General features: G+C 51.6%; 1 protein-coding gene across 16 annotated transcripts in view; it reads left to right on the top strand.

Moving 5' to 3' along the window:
• Positions 1-3,505: 3,505 nt before the first annotated feature.
• DNMT3B (DNA methyltransferase 3 beta) overlaps positions 3,506-16,375 on the top strand; it is a 49,670-nt gene continuing 36,800 nt past the window's right edge. For 13 of the 16 annotated variants that reach the window (XM_055266770.2, XM_055266769.2, XM_063633713.1 and 10 more), the window contains exon 1: positions 3,506-3,820. The gene's annotated coding sequence lies outside the window, so the exon portion shown is untranslated. The remainder of the gene's footprint in view (positions 3,821-16,375) is intronic. The other 3 variants (XM_063633706.1, XM_063633707.1, XM_063633716.1) reach the window with 1 other exon arrangement.

Here is a 16,375-nt window from a genome sequence, read left to right as displayed (position 1 = left end):
TGGGAGGCCAAGGCAGGTGGATCATGAGGTCAGGAGTTCCAGACCAGCCTGGCCAACGTGGTGAAAACCTTCTCTAGTCAAAAACAAACAAAAATTAGCTGGGCATGGTGGCGCATGCCTGTAATCCCAGCTACTCAGGAGGCTGAGGCAGGAGAATTGCTTGAACCTGGGAGGCGGAAGTTGCAGTGAGCTGAGATCACACCACTGCACTCCAGCCTGGGTGGCAGAGCAAGACTCTGTCTCAAAAAAACAACTGTAAAGAAGTTCTGTGGGGGCCGGGCGCAGTGGCTCACGCCTGTAATCCCAGCACTTTGGGAGGCCAAGGCGGGGAGATCACGAGGTCAGGAGATCGAGACCATCTTGGCTAACACGGTGAAACACTGTCTCTACTAAAAATACAAAAAAATTAGCCAGGTGTGGTGGCGGGTGCCTGTGGTCCCAGCTACTCGGGAGGCTGAGGCAGGAGAATGGGGTGAACCTGGGAGGCGGAGCTTGAAGTGAGCCGAGATTGAGCCATTGCACACCAGCCTGGGCAAAGGAGCGAGACTCTGTCTCAAAAAAAAAAAAGAAGTTCTGTGCCCTGGGGAGATATCAGGCCATTTTTCTACCCATTCTCCCAACATTCCTGCTCCTTCCCAAATGATGGGACTGAGACCACCTGCTCACCCAACCTTCTGCTTTTTCTTCCTGGGTTTAGGTGGTCCCAGAAAATCCAGCCCTTTGGCATCTGAACTAGGCCTCCCCGGAGTTCCTGCTGGTGGCACAGGCATCATCTGCCAGAATTCAGGACACAGGATTTATCTGTGGGTTCCTAGCTTAGGGTTCAGACACAGAGGCCCAGGAGCCCTCCCCATAGACCTGTTTATTTATTTTATTTTTATTTTTATGAGATGGAGTCTCCCTCTGTTGCCCAGGCTGGAGTGCAGTGGAGTGATCTCGGCTCACTGCAACCTCCGCATACCAGGTTCAACCTATTCCCCTGCCTCAGCCTGCCGAGTAGCTGAGATTACAGGCGCCCGCCACTACGCCCGGCTAATTTTTTTTTTTTTTTTTTTTTGAGACAGTGTCTCGCTCTTTCACCCAGGCTGGAGTGCAGTGGCGCGATCTCGGCTCACTGCAGGCTCTGCCCCCCGGGGTTCACGCCATTCTCCTGCCTCAGCCTCCCGCGTAGCTGGGACTACAGGTGCCTGCCACCTCGCCCGGCTAATTTTTTGTATTTTTAGTAGAGACGGGGTTTCACCGTGTTAGCCAGGATGGTCTCGATCTCCTGACCTTGTGATCCGCCCGCCTTGGCCTCCCAAAGTGCTGGGATTACAGGCGGGAGCCAGCGCGCCTGGCCGTACGCCCGGCTAATTTTTTGTATTTTTAGAAGAGACGGGGTTTCACCATATTGGCCAGGCTGGTCTCGAACTCCCGACCTTGTGATTCGCCTGCCTCAGCCTCCCAAATTGCTGGGATTACAGGCGTGAGCCACCGCGCCCAGCTTCAGACCTGTTTATATATGTTGTTTTCTTTCTAATAACAGCCCCAGGCTGGGCATGGTGGCTCATGCCTGTAATCCCAGCACTTTGGGAGGCCGAGGCGGGTAGATCACCTGAGGTCAGGAGTTCCAGACCAGCCTGGCCAACATGGCAAAACCCTGTCTCTACTAAAAATACAAAAAATTAGCCAGGCGTGGTGGCAGGTGCTTGTAATCCGAGCTACCTGGGAGGCTGAGGCAGGAGATTGAACCCAGGAGGCAGAGGTAGCAGTGAGCGGAGATCGCGTGATTGCACTCCAGCCTGGGTGACAGATCGAGACTCTGTCTCAAAAAAAAAAAAAAAAAAAAAAAGATATGCCCCAGATGGTGGAGACAAGCTACAGGCCCTCTCCAGAGACCCTCTTCTTCCTGCACCAATGGACTGGACACCAATTTGTATGTTTGTGCCAGAAAGCCAAGGAGTCCTGCTCTTCATTCACAAGAGGCCCTGCTGGCCGCCAGGCAGGGCGCTGAGCTGAGCCCGTTTCTCTCTGGTATCTCCCTAGCCTCTCCCCAAGCTCTTAGGTAGAATAAGATCCAGTAAGTATAGACACTTTTGCAGCATCCAAAGAATTAACCCTTCACTCATTTACTCACCTGGTAAGAGATACAGGGAGAAAGCTGTGGAGTAACTCAGGGAGCTGGAGGCCAGAAGGCAGGAAACCCATGCCCATTCATTCAACAAACTTGTATTGAGCTCGTTTTGATGCATCCCCCATCCACTATAAGCACTTGGGGACGCATACAGATGTGGTTTCTGCTCCCATAGTGTGTGTGTGTATGTGTGTGTGTGTGTGTGTGTGTGTGTGTAGGGGGATGTAAACAGGAAAACAGATATGCAAAACAATTTCAGATCGCGGTAAGTGCTAGGAACAGAATGAAATAGGATAGGGGTGATGGGCAGGGGAGACTTCAGGTGGAGTAATCGGGAAAAGCGTCTCCAGAAAGTGACCTTTTGGGAGAAAACTGAGGGGTAAGAATCTGGTCCTGCAAAGATCTGGGCAAGAAATGTCCAGGTGTAGGGAACAGTGAGGTCAAACTCACCATCACAAGGAAACGCTTGGTGTATTGAGGAGCAGCAGAGAAGTTGGAGTGAAGACAGAGAGGGGTTAAGGTAGTAGATACCTTGAAAGGGGAGGCTCCTATAGGGGCTTGTAGGCGATATAAATCATTCATTCATTCAACACATATTTATTGAGCATCTACTGAGATCCTGTTTACTGCATGGAGACAGACCACAAGCAGGTAAACAAGCAAATATGTAAGTCGCAGGTCAGATAAATTTTAGGAAGTGCTGTTTTCCAGTGGTTCAATGGTCATTTCAGGGCAGAGGTGGGGAGACCTGCTGAGGGCGGCTTCTCCCTCAGTCCGTCCATGCCTGCAGGGTCTGGAACCCAGGTAGCCAGAGACCCGCTGGTCTTCTTTTCCCTCCCCTGCCCTCCTCTCCCTTCAAGATGGCTGACAAAGGCCGGGCTGGGTGGAAGGAAGGGAGGAAGGGCGAGGCAGAGGGTCCAAAGCAGGATGACACGCAGGGGCTCCGCGGCGCCCCGGTGGCACCGCGGCTGGAGGTGGGGGTTAAAGCGGAGACTCTGGTGCTGTGTGACTACAGTGGGGGCCCTGCCCTCTCTGAGCACCCGCCTCCAGGCCTGTGTGTGTCTCCGTTCGGGTTGAAAGGAGCCCGGGAAAAAGAGCCACAGAAGGAGTCTGGTTTTGGACGTCTGACCCCACCCCTCCCGCTTAGGGCTTCTGATCCCCCAGGGTGATTTCACTGGCCCGGGGTTGGGAGGGCAGGGGGCCAGAGGGCGGAGCCCGCAGAGAGGGGCGGAGGGGAGGCTCCAAGCGATTTCAAATTTCCCTCGTCCCCGCCCCCCCGTACCCCCCGCGCCCGGGCGGGGATCTGAGTGGCTGCGGCGGGGGCGCCCCCGGGCGGGGGCGGGGCGAGGGCAGGGCCGGGGCTACAAGGGGAGTCGGCACCGCCCCCTCCCCACCCACTCCCGCTGCCCCGTACGGCCCGCGCCGCTTCCTCGCAGCTGCCGCTCCCGGCTCCGCGGCCGCAGCCCGCGTGGACGCTCCGAGCGCCCCCCGACGGACGGGACCGGCTCCCTGGCGGTCGGGCGAGCGGGCGGCAAAGCTGCCCGGCCGGCAGCGCTGGGGTTAAGTGGCCCAAGTAAACCTAGCTCGGCGATCGGCGCCGGAGATTCGCGAGCCCGGCGCCCTGTACGGCCGCCCGCCGGCCTCCCGCCAGCCAGCCCCGACCCGCGGCTTCGCCGCCCAGCCGCGCCCGAGCCAGCCCTGCGGCAGGTGAGCGCCCCGGGGCCCCGGGGAGGCTCGGCCGCCGGCTGCTTCGAGGGCTGCTAGGGGAGGGGACTGCGGGGGCTCCCGAAGCTGCCGGGGAGAGACCCTCTCCAGGGACCTCCCGAGGAGGGGTTCCCGCCGGGCTGGAGACCGGGTTGGGTTTGGGGGGTGAGGAAACGTCCACGGACCCTGCTTGGGGTGGAACGAGGGCAGCGGGTGGGATGCGGGGGACATACGTCTGACGGGGACCGGAGATACGAGAGGAAGGGACGCGTCTGCTGCCTCCAGGAGCCCGAAGAGGAGAGAAGCTTGCTCTCAGGGAGGGGGACGCGCTGGCTTCCCGGGATCCAGACTCGAGGGGGAGGAGGTGTCCGTCGAGAGCATGAACAGTGGCTTTGGTCATGAGCAGGGGGTGTACTCACCTGGCCTCTGCCTTGGGAAAAGTTAAGGGGCGGAGGAGGTGAGGAGGGGTTTCTGCCATGCAGGTGGGCGTCCGCCCCTTGCAACTGGCATGTGGGGTCTTCAGGCGAGGCGCTGTCCCTTCCCCCAATCCCAGCTTTAGGAAAGAGTTCGTGAGTGTGGGCTTAGACTCGCGCGGGCTGGGGTGTGCGCGCGTGGAGGGCGTGAGGCAGAGGGCGACCTCCCGGGGTGCTCCCGAGCTGAGCCACCAAGCGCGGGGCGCAGCGGGGCTGCCCTCTGCCTGTGCACACCTGGCCCGGGAGGAGCCGGCCGGAGGGGCGGCGCCTCCCTGCCCCGGCCACGCCGCCTACCCTGGGGTCTTACTTTCCATTCTTAGCCTAACTCACGTGTGCGGCTGGCCCCACTTCCCAGACTCGCACACTAAGGCCGCAAAACCTCTAGCACCAGCTCCTGGAAGATAAGCTTCCCGGCTTGTTGATGCATGGGGAGGGTGTATCAAGCCCCACTTTATCGGGGAGAAATTAGAAGCGGAGAAAGACCTAACAAGTTGTAAGACTGCGCTGCCTTTGGGCCCAGGCTCCCGGCTGGAGGATCTCACCAGTGGATGGAGATCCGAGCCCAGTTCTTGCCCGCGCCTCCAGCCCTCCCTGCTCCCTTTTTCTCCCCTGGTCTAGGAGAGAGGCTCGCTGGGCCCCCGTGTTTCCACCCTCCCTCGAAGCTGGGAAGTGTTTGAATTAAAGGGAATTAAGGGCAGAGTATGAACTTTGAGTTGCCTCCTGAGTTCTGGGTGCGGTGGGTTTTGGCGGATGGGTGGCAGTTTTTGGGAGACAGCTATTATCTCCTCTACCAGGCCTGCTGGGGCTTCTTGTTCACCCACCTTGGAAACGCCAGGTGCGGACTTGATTTTTCCAGAGTTGAGATGATGGTGCTTAGTTTATAGGGTTGGTATACAGTAAGCACTCAATACATGTTTGCCATTGTTGGAATCACTAGCTAGCACACGGGCTAAGCAAGCTTCCTTCCTTAGGGAAGCATAATTCTTAGTTCTTCAGCATGTATTTAAACCCTGTCTCGCCAAGTTCATTGCTCTCCGTTCCTTAATTATTACATCTGTGAATTAGCAATAGTCCTACTAATAGAGTTGTGTAAGGATGAAACCAGTCTTGTGCGTGAATTAACCTCTTCAGCCCTTGATCTTCCTCAGATGTAGAGGCGTAATAGCCTCTACCACATTGGGCCTGGGTAAAGAGGCAGTGGGATAGTGCCTGTGTAGGGTCAGCACATGGTGAGTGTTGATGTCTGTACTTAATAACCAATAACCCCTCATTTTAGGGTGGCCATTCCTGAGATTTGGGGATGGAGGGAGGCACCCCTGCCAGCCTCTCCTTTTCCTGCCTTCACGAAGGTGGTCAATTTCTTTCTCAGTTCTGAAAGCTTTTCTCAATCATTGTCCACGATTAGGGAGTTGGCAGGAAGAACCGCCTTTGTTCCCTTTCGAACGGAGTTTGGTTTTGTTTTATAAGGGTTGGGGCCGTTTTTAAAGCCCTCCCTGCCACGCATGGGGGCCTACTGCAAAGGTGTAATTGCAGAACTAAGTGAGATCCTTTACCTTTTCCCATTGGGGTGGAGAGCGCTGAGACAAAGGGACAAGGACTGGGGCCAGTGGCATCCTGCTCTTAAAGTCGTAGACATAACCCCCAAAGGATGGGGGGAGGGGAAGACGGTAGCTGGGAGCTGCAGGGGTCTAAGGGAGGAGCAAGGGAGGTGGGGTTGAGAGGCTGCTTCCTTCCCTTCCTCCAGCCACGTGGGGCCTGTGATCCAGAGGCGCCTGTCGCCCATCATTATTGCAGCCCCATGGACCTGCGTCCAGTGGGGGACTTGGGCAAGTTCTTCAAGGAAAACTTACCTTGGGATTCCTTTTCCTGGAACAGCTCTTAGGCCGGCTGCCTCACCTCCAGGCTTAGACGCCTTTTCCAGTTTCAGCTAAATGTGAAACTTTTCAGAGGTATAAGGTTGTGCGCTCTCTCCCCGACACCAGTACTTAGCCCAGGCACATACTACTAATTGAGTGGAGTTTTTTTCCTTTTCTTTTTTTGAGACTGAGTCTCGCTCTGTCACCCAGGCTGGAGTGCAGTGGCGCGATCTCGGCTCACTGCAAGCTCCGCCTCCCAGGTTCACGCCATTCTCCTGCCTCAGCCTCTCCGAGTAGCTGGGACTACAGGCGCCCGCCACCACGCCCGGCTAATTTTTTGTATTTTTAGTAGAGACAGGGTTTCACCGTGGTCTCCATCTCCTGACCTCGTGATCCGCCCTCCTCGGCCTCCCAAAGTGCTGGGATTAACAAGCGTGAGCAACCGCGCCCGGCCTTCTTTTAAATCATGAATTTTCAGGATGATTTCCAGTTTCACGGTGGACCAGGGCTGGTGAAGTGTGGAATTCATTTCATGTGCAGGCCACTATCTTGTAAAAAGAGGCTGAGCAGACCTGTCTCCCCTTTGCTGAGGAGCTCATGTTCTCACTGGGACCCTTTTACAGGTGATAGAACTGAGGTTCTGGAAGATACAGGTACTATTACCTCTTGGTGGTGAGCATTTTCTTTCTCGTTTTTTCTTTTTTTTTTTTTTGAGACAGTTTTGCTTTGTCACCCAGGCTGGAGTGCAGTGGTGTGATCTCAGCTCACTGCAACCACCGCCTCCCGGGTTCAAGCAATTCTCCTGCCTCAACCTTCCCAGTAGCTGGGATTACATGCACACACCACCACGCCTGACTAATTTTTGTATCTTTAGTTGAGATGGGGTTTCATCATGTTGGCAAGGCCGGTCTCAAACTCCTGACCTCAAGTGATTCACCCGCCTCGGCTTCCCAAAGTGTTGGGATTATGGGCGTGGCTGTTAGACCCGGCTGCTTTTTATTTATTTATTTTTTTCATTTTTATTTTTTGTTTTGAGACGGAGTCTCCCTCTGTCGCGCAGGCTGGAGTGCAGTGGCGCCATCTCCACTCACTGCAAGCTCCGCCCCTCGGGTTCATGCCATTCTCCTGCCTCAGCCTCCCAAGTAGCTGGGACTACAGGCGCCTGCCACCATGCCCGGCTAATATTTTTTGTATTTTTAGTAGAGACGGGGTTTCACTGTGTTCGCCAGGATGGTCTCCATCTCCTAACCTCCTGATCTGCCCGCCTCGGGCTCCCAAAGTGCTGGGATTACAGGCGTGAGCCACTGTGCCCGGCCATGCTTTTTTTTTTTTTTTCTTTTTTTTTTTTTTGAGACGGAGTCTCGCTCTGTCGCCCAGGCTGGAGTGCAGTGGCGCAATCTCGGCTCACTGCAAGCTCCGCCTCCTGGGTTCACGCCATTCTCCTGCCTCAGCCTCTCCCAGTAGCTGGGACTACAGGCGCCCGCCACCACGCCCGGCTAATTTTTTGTATTTTTAGTAGAGACGGGGTTTCACCGTGGTCTCAATCTCCTGACCTCGTGATCCGCCCGCCTCGGCCTCCCAAAGTGCTGGGATTACAAGCATGAGCCACCGCGCCCGGCTTCACTCACATATTTTCATTCATTCAAACAAAATAGTATAGGTATGACCTCTGCTCTAGTTTATTTTTTATTTACTTATTTATATTTTGAGACAGTCTCACTCTGTTGCCCAGGTTGGAGCGCAGTGGCGCGATCTCAGCTCACTGCAACCTCTGCCTCCCAGGTTCAAGCAATTCTCATGCCTCAACCTCCCGAGTAGCTGGGACTACAGGCATGCACCACCATGCCTGGCCAATTTTTGTATGTTTTGTAAAGATGGGATTTCACCTCATTGCCCAAGCTAGTCTCCTGGGCTCAAGCAATCTATCCTCCTCATCCTCCCAAAGTGCTGGGATAATAGACATGAGCCAACACACCCAAATTCAATTTTTTAAATTATTTTTATTTTTTGAGATGGAGTTTTGCTCTTGTCACCCAGGTTGGAGTGCAATGGCATGATCTTGGCTCACTGCAACCTCCGCTTCCCTGGTTCAAGTGATTCTCCTGTGTCAGCCTCCCGAGTACCTGGGACTACGGGCATGGTGGTGCACGCCTGGCTAATTTTGTATTTTTTTAGTAGAGACGGGGTTTCTCCCTATTGGTCAAGCTGGTCTTGAACTCCCAACCTCAGGCGATCTGCCCACCTCAGCCTCCCTCCCAAAGTGCTGGGATTACAGGCGTGAGCCACTGTGCCTGGCCCAAATTCAATTTTTAATGGCGTCCTTGTCTTGTTTTATGGCTACAACATCATTTATCTGCCTGAGAATATTGTAGGGTTTGGTGTTCCCTTGTGTTCCCTCCAATATTAAGGGATACTCAGTTTTCCAGTACCTTGCCCTGGAGGTCTGGCTACAGGGCCAGGAGACTGGCGAGGTCTCAGTCTGGCATCTGTTCCTCCACTTGTCCCAGTCTGTAAGCTCTTGTGTTTTTTTTTTTTTTTTTTTTAATTATTTCTTTTGAGACAAGTCTCGCATTGTCACCCAGGCTGGAGTACAGTGGTGCGATCATAGCTCACTGCAGCCTTGAACTCCTGGGCTCATTCCAGTATCCTCCCACTTCAGTCTGCTGAGTAGCTGGGACTGTAGTCACGTGCCACCAGGCCCATCTAATTTTTAAAATTTTTTTGTAGAAACATTAAAGTCTCACTATGTTGCCCCAGCTGGTCTCAAACTCCTGGGCTCAAGCAATCCTGCCTCAGTCTCCAAAAGTGCTGGGACTACAGGTGTGAGCCTGTGCGCCCTGCTGTCTCGTGTTCTTGTCCAGAGCCTCAGCCTGCCTGGCTGAAGAAGAGTGGTTGTCTCCAGAGCAGCAGGCTGAGGGAGGGGACTTGGGAGTCAAGGGTCTAACTCTTCCTTTGCAAGCAGGCCTGTCTCTTAGTAGGCTCTTCCTGGATTCCAGCAGCATTTGTGTCCTGTTGTATGTGTGTGTTCTGGGGCCAGAGCTGGGGCTGGAACCCAGGCTGCCACTGGGCCCCAGCTCCAGCAGAAGTGCTGATGCCTTTGTAGGGCGTTTGCTGCAGCCAGTACAGTGATGGGCCCTGGCAGCATGGCAACATGGCTCACTCTGTTGCTTAGACTGGAGTGCAGTGGTGCAATCACAGCTTACTGCAGCCTTGAACTCCTGGGTCAAGTGATCCTCCCACCTCAGTCACCTCCTGAGTAGCTAGGACTACAGGTGAGAGCCACCAGGCTTGGCTAATTTTAAATTTTTTTTTTTTTTTTTTTTTTTTTTTTGGAGACAGAGTTTCGCTCTTGTCGCCCAGGCTGGAGTGCAATGGTGGGATCTTGGCTCACCACAACCCCCGCCTCCCGGGTTCAAGCGATTCTCCTGACTCAGCCTCCCGAGTAGCTGGGATTACAGGTATGCACGACCATTCCCAGCTAATTTTGTATTTTTAGTAGAGATGGTGTTTCTCCATGTTGGTCAGGCTGGTCTCGAATTCCCCATCTCAGGTGATCCACCCGCCTCGGCCTCCCAAAGTGCTGGGATTACAGGCATGAGCCACCGTGCCTGGCTAATTTTAAAATTTTTTATAGAGATAGGCTCTCGCTATGTTGCCCAGGCTGGTCTCAAATTCCTAGGCTCAAGTGTAATCCCAAAGTGGTGGGATTACAGGTGTGAGCCACTGTGTCTGGTCCCTTGCCTGCCTTTGATTCCTAATTACTATCATGGTTTCTGAAGCCTAGTAGAACTCATATCTGAATGGATACAGGAGGCTCTGGAGATGGGAATGGGGAGACAATAACTAGGGTCCCACTGAGCCAGCTACAGGCCCCCCCTCTTTTGTGAAAAGATGGTTGTGATGAAGACTTAAGTGTTCATTATATTCCAGGCAAGCCATTTTCTCTGACTCTGGGAGTTGTCTGGCACCATGGGTAAGGAAGCCCTACCCTGACAGTGGCACTGGAGGAAGAGCCTCAAGCTTAGGCACTGGCTTTCCCAAGTCCTTGGGTGAATTTGCAAACGTCACCTGTGTCCTCATGTTGCCCTAGGATGTTACATGCTGAGCTGTAAGCAGGATGCTGAATTAGGGGAACTGCTCAGTACTAAATATGATTAGGCCGGGCGCGGTGGCTCACGCTTGTAATCCCAGCACTTTGGGAGGCCGAGGCGGGCGGATAACGAGGTCAGGATATCGAGACCACGGTGAAACCCCATCTCTACTAAAAATACAAAAAATTAGCCGGGCGTGGTGGCAGGCGCCTGTAGTTCCAGCTACTCGGAGAGGCTGAAGCAGGAGAATGGCGTGAACCTGGGAGGCGGAGCTTGCAGTGAGCCGAGATTGCGCCACTGCACTCCAGCCTGGGCGACAGAGCGAGACTCCGTCTCAAAAAAAAAATAAAATAAAAAAAAGTACTAAATATGATTGTTATTACAACCACACAACTAGCAAGGAGTAGAACTGCATTAAAACACTGTTGCAAATTTCTTTTTTTTTTTTGAGATGGAGTCTCACTCTGTTGCCCAGGCTGGAGTGCAGTGGCACGATCTCAATCTCGGCTCACTGCAAGCTCTGCCTCCTGGGTTCACGCCATTCTCCTGCCTCAGCCTCCCCAGTAGCTGGGACTACAGGCGCCCGCCACCTCGCCTGGCTAATTTTTTGTATTTTTAGTAGAGAGGGGGTTTCACCATGTTCGCCAGGATGGTCTTGATCTCCTGACCTCGTGATCCGCCCGCCTCGGCCGCCCAAAGTACTGGGATTACAGGCGTGAGCCAACATGCCCGGCCCACTGTTGGAAATTTCTTTCCAAAACCTCTGCCGGCACCTGGCTGAATCCACAGAACTGGCAGGACACACAAAATGTGCTGGGTTAAGATGCTTTGGTGCTCTCTGTGGGTGCAGCTGACTGTTTTGCAGGCCTGCTTCTTGACCCTTGAGGCAGGCAGATCTGAGCCCCCACTAGGTAATTGTGGACAGTTTTTGAAAAGTGTTTTTTATGTGAGATCATGGGCTTCTTTTAAAGCCATTTGTGTATATGCAGTTCCCTTATCTGTAGGCCTTAATTTTGACATTTCTTTTTTCCTTCTCTAGGTTTGTTTTCTGTCCCTGCAGTACTGCTTTTTCCAGAATGTCATATAAATGGAATCGTACATTATTATTATTATTTTTGAGACAGCATCTCACTCTGTTGCCCAGGCTGGAGTGCAGTGGCACGATTTGGCACATTGCAACTTCCGCCTCCTTAATTCAAGCGGGAACCATACATTATATAGCCCTTTGCATCTGGATTCTTTTACTTACTTTGAGATATTTGAGATTTATTTGTGTTGTGACACGTACTAGCAGTTATTTCTTACTTTTTTTTTTTTTTTTTTTGAGACTGAGTCTCGCTCTGTTGCCCAGGCTGGAGTGCAGTTGCGCCATCTGGGCTCCCTGCAAGCTCCGCCTCCGAGGTTTGCGCCATTGTCCTTCCTCAGCCTCCCGAGTAGCTGGGACTACAGGCGCCCGCCACCACGCCCGGCTAATTTTTTTTTTTTTTTGTATTTTTTAGTAGAGACGGGGTTTCACCGTGTTAGCCAGGATGGTCTCGACCTCCTGACCTCATGATCCACCTGCCTCGGCCTCCCAAAGTGCTGGGATTACAAGCGTGAGCCACTGTGCCCGGCCTATTTCTTACTTTTTAAAAATTTTTTTGAGACAGGTCTCTGGAGTTCAGTACTACAATCACAGCTCACTGTAGCCTCAACTCCAATGCTCCAGTGGTCTTCCCACTGCAGCCCTCACTGCCCAGTAGCTTCGACTACAGGCACTTGTGCACCACTATGCTCAGTTAATTTAAAAATTTTATTTTTGAGACAGAGTCTCGCTCTGTCACGCAGGCTAGAGTGCAATGGCATGATCTCAGCTCACTGCAACCTCCACCTCCTGGGTTCAAATGATTCTTCTGCATCAGCCTTCTGAGTAGCTGGAATTACAGGTGCCCGCCACCTCATCAGGCTAGTTTTTGTAATTTTTTTTTTTTTCTGAGACAGTTTTTCGCTCTTGTTGCCCAGGCTGGAATGCAATGGCGTGATCTCAGCTCACCGCAACCTCTGCCTCCCAGGTTCAAGCGATTCTCCTGCCTCAGCCTCCCAAGTAGCTGGATTACAGGCATGTGCCACCACCCCCAGCTAATTTTTTTTTTTTTTTTTTAAGTAGAGACGGGGTTTCTCCATGGTGATCAGGCTGGTCTCGAACTCCTGACCTCAGGTGATCCGCCCACCTCGGCCTCCCGAAGTGCTGGGATTACAGGCGTGAGCCACAGTGCCCGGCCTAGTTTTTGTATTTTTAATAGAGATGGGGTTTCACCATGTTGGCCAGGCAGTCTGGTCTCGAACTCCTGACCTCAAGCGATCTGCCCACCTCGGCCTCCCAAAGTGCTGGAATTATAGGCTTCAGCCACCATGCTTGGCCTTAAATTTTTTTTTTTTCTTTTGAGACGGAATTTCGCTCTTTACCCAGGCTGGAGTGCAATGGCATGATCTTGGTTCACCATAACCTCTGCCTCCCGGGTTCAAGTGATTCTCTTGCCTCAGCCTCCCAAGTAGCTGGGATTACAGGCATGTGCCACCATGCCTGGCTAATTTTGTATTTTTAGTGGAGACGGGGTTTCTCCATGTTGGTCAGGCTGGTCTCAAACTCCTGACCTCAGGTGATCAGCCTGCCTCAGCCTCCCAAAGTGCTGGGATTACAGGCATGAGCCACCATGCCCGGCCTAAATTTTTTTTTTTGTAGTGTTGGGGTCTCACTTTGTTGCCCAGGGTGATCTTGAACTCCTGGGCTCAAGTGATCCTCCTGCCTAGGCCTCCTACATTGCTGGGGTTATAGGCATGAGCCACTGTCCCTGGCTTTTTTTTTTTTGCTGTGAATATAACATGCCTAGCTTTTCTTTTTTTTTTTTTTTTTTTTTTTTTTTTTGAGACAGAGTCTCGCTGTTGCCCAGGCTGGAGTGCAGTGGCGCGATCTCGGCTCACTGCAGGCTCCGCCCCCGGGGTTGACGCCATTCTCCTGCCTCAGCTTCCCGAGTAGCTGTGACTACAGGCACCCGCCACCTCGCCCGGCTAATTTTTTTGTATTTTTAGTAGAGACAGGGTTTCACTGTGTTAGCCAGGATGGTCTCGATCTCCTGACCTCGTGATCCGCCCGCCTCAGCCTCCCAAAGTGCTGGGATTACAGGCGTGAGCCACTGCGCCCGTAACATGCCTAGCTTTTCTTTGTGTTGTGATTTTTACCTTTTCAATACATAATGTACAAGGACATATTTTCTGGTTATGATAGAAATAATTTATTTGAAAGTCTATCCATGTTGAAACAACTAAAAATGCTGTGCCTTTGTCTGTTGGTAGAAGAACTAAGCTCCCTTAAAGAAATCTAGAGAGCAGAAGGGAACAGGAAAATGAGAGACCACAAACTAAAGGGAGAAAATGAACTTTTCAATAAGGCTTGCAGGCTTGCTCTAGCAGTTGTAGTGATTAAAAGTAGTGGCAATGGCTGGGTGCAGTGGCTCACGCCTGTAATCCTAGCACTTTGGGAGGCCTAGGTGGGCAGATTGCCTGAGTTCAGGAGCTCAAGGCCAGCATAGTGAAACCCCATCTCTACTAAAAATACAAAAATTAGCCGGGCATGGTGGCACACGCCTGTAATCCCAAGGAAGCTGAGGCATGAGAATCACTTGAACCCAGGAGGTGGAGGGGTTACAGTGACCCGAGATCATGCCATTGCACTCCAGCCTGGGCAACAGAGCAAGACTCCATCTCAAAAAAAAAAAAAAAGAAGTGGTAAAGGATAAATACCAAACAAAACTGAGCCTCAAAACATACTACACATATATGGGAAGTTCAAATAAAATATAGAGTTGGGATGTATTCATAGGTGTCTGGCTTTACTTACGGGGAAAAATATTAGCTCCCTACCTCATACCATATACAAATAATCAAATAATTATGTTGATTAAACCTGAGTGGCCTAATTCAAATAAATGTTTCTTAGAGAGGTGAGTTATATGTTTTCTGATTGTAAAAGTTATATGGGCTTAAGGTAGTTAACCCCCAAACCTTCCTTCTGAGTATGAATTTTTATAGTTAGAGAAGAAATGCCGGAGAGAAATGGCTTAAACATTAATAATTGATACTGTATTATGCAGGCTTCTTGTTTTCACTTTATATAACTTTGTCTAACAATAAGTACTGCACTCTTTGCCCCCTATTGTGGAAGCAGGTAATTTAGTTAACCAGTCCTCTTGACTGTGATTTGATTGCAGTGTTTGCTATGACAAATGGGACTGCAGCGACCCCCTTGCACAGAGGCCTTGGCGAGAGCTTTGAACTGGGTGGTTTCTGAGCAGTAGAATCCTGTGTAACAGGATACAGACATTAGGCATTTTAGATGACACAGTCAAGATTACTATCCCAAAGACTGAACCAGTATCCCTGCCGTGTAGGTATTTAGGCTTAAGATGACTAAATACTGTGTAGCTATGTAGACTTGAGATTTAAGGCGTTCTTAGTTGAAGCCACAGGTGCAGCCCACTGTGAGGGAAGGGCCAAGATTGAGGGGGTCTGTTTCCAGAATATTGACCTCCTTTGCCCTCTTAGGAGGGGACAGGGCCCTTGGCTCTGATTTTGCCAAGGGGTAGGTGGCCACAGGAATTGGGCATGGCAGTGCCTAGGATTCTGCTCCAATGCTGCCCCTCATTCTCTGAGTTACCACTGACCACCCCTTGGGGCTGCCACATCCTTCAAGGGGTTCTCAAAGTGTATATAGGGGAAGGGGCTGGGTGTTTGTGATTTCTGTATAAAGGGCAAAAAGTTTAGACTCTAAAGTTACTGTCATCTTTTCAGATCTTTATGGTCCTAGTTTTTTTTTTTCCTGTTACTTATCTAAAAGGTAATGACGTGATTTTATTCCAATGCGCTGACAAACATCTGAGTGTATTTTGGTGTCATGCACAGTCTGCAGATAGCCACTTGTCTGGTTTTCCCCTGTTTGGACGCACACTTTTTTTTTTTTTTTGAGATGGAATTTCGCTCTTGTTGCCCAGGCTAGAGTGCAATGGTGCAATCCTGAGTAGCTGGGATTACAGGCTTGTGCCACCACCCTGGCTAATTTTGTATTTTTAGTAGAGACGGGGTTTCTCCATGTTGGTCAGGCTGGTCTTGAACTCCTGACCTCAGGTAATCCGCCCTCCTCGGCCTCCCAAAGTGCTGGGATCACAGGCGTGAGCCACCGCACCTGGCTTTTTTTTTTTTTTTTTTTTTCGAGACGGAGCCTGAGCCTGTACTGTTGCCCAGGCTGGAGTGCAGTGGCTCACTGCGACCTCTGCCTCCCAGGTTCAAGCGATTCTCCTGCCTCAGCCTCCCGAATAGCTGGGACTATAGGTGTGTGCCACCACGCCCAGTTAATTTTTTGTATGGACACACTCTTCTGATAATTCTGCTTATGCCAAGGTCCCAGCTTATACTGTAGGATGACAGTGGTACATGTACTCATGACCTAGAGGCACTGAGCAATTCCCCAAATGCATTCTGAATTGTGGAGGGTGATGGGGTGGATACTTCTTGATTGGCCTTGTGGGGTGGTGCTATGGTGGGTAGCAAGATGGCACATGAGAATAAGTGACTTCAGGTATCATGACTGTGTCATCTATGCAGGGGTCCTTGGTACCAACTTCCCACTGAATTGGGTGGGTTACTTTATTTCACAGATTATAAAACTGGGGTTTGAGAGAAATATTGGGCTTTTTTTTTTTTTTTTTTTTTATAACAGGGTCTTGTGCTATCACTGGGCCTAGAGTGCAGTGGCATAACAATAGCTTACTGCAGCCTCAACCTCCCAGGCTTAGGTGATCATTCCTCATCAGCCTCCGAGGAGCTGGGGCTACAGGCGAGTAGCTAGGACTACAGGGGCAGGCCAACACATTCAGCTAATTTTAAGAAATATTTTAATGGAGAAGAGGTCTTGCTGTGTTGCCCAGGCTGGCGTTGAACTCCTGAGCCCAAGCTCCAGCCTCGGCCTTCTAAAGTGGTGGGATTGCAGGCATGAGCCACCGCACCTGGCAGTGTTGTTTTTTTTTTTTTTTTGCTGCTTTCCTGTAAATCTGATGTTTTCTGGAATTTAGGGTAAGTTCCTTATCCGACAGAGCAAAAGCACAG

The sequence above is a fragment of the Symphalangus syndactylus genome, chromosome 24, assembly GCF_028878055.3.
Source record: "Symphalangus syndactylus isolate Jambi chromosome 24, NHGRI_mSymSyn1-v2.1_pri, whole genome shotgun sequence".
In the NCBI taxonomy this organism is placed as follows: Eukaryota; Metazoa; Chordata; class Mammalia; order Primates; family Hylobatidae; genus Symphalangus; species Symphalangus syndactylus.
This window is presented reverse-complemented; position numbering and strand designations above follow the sequence as displayed.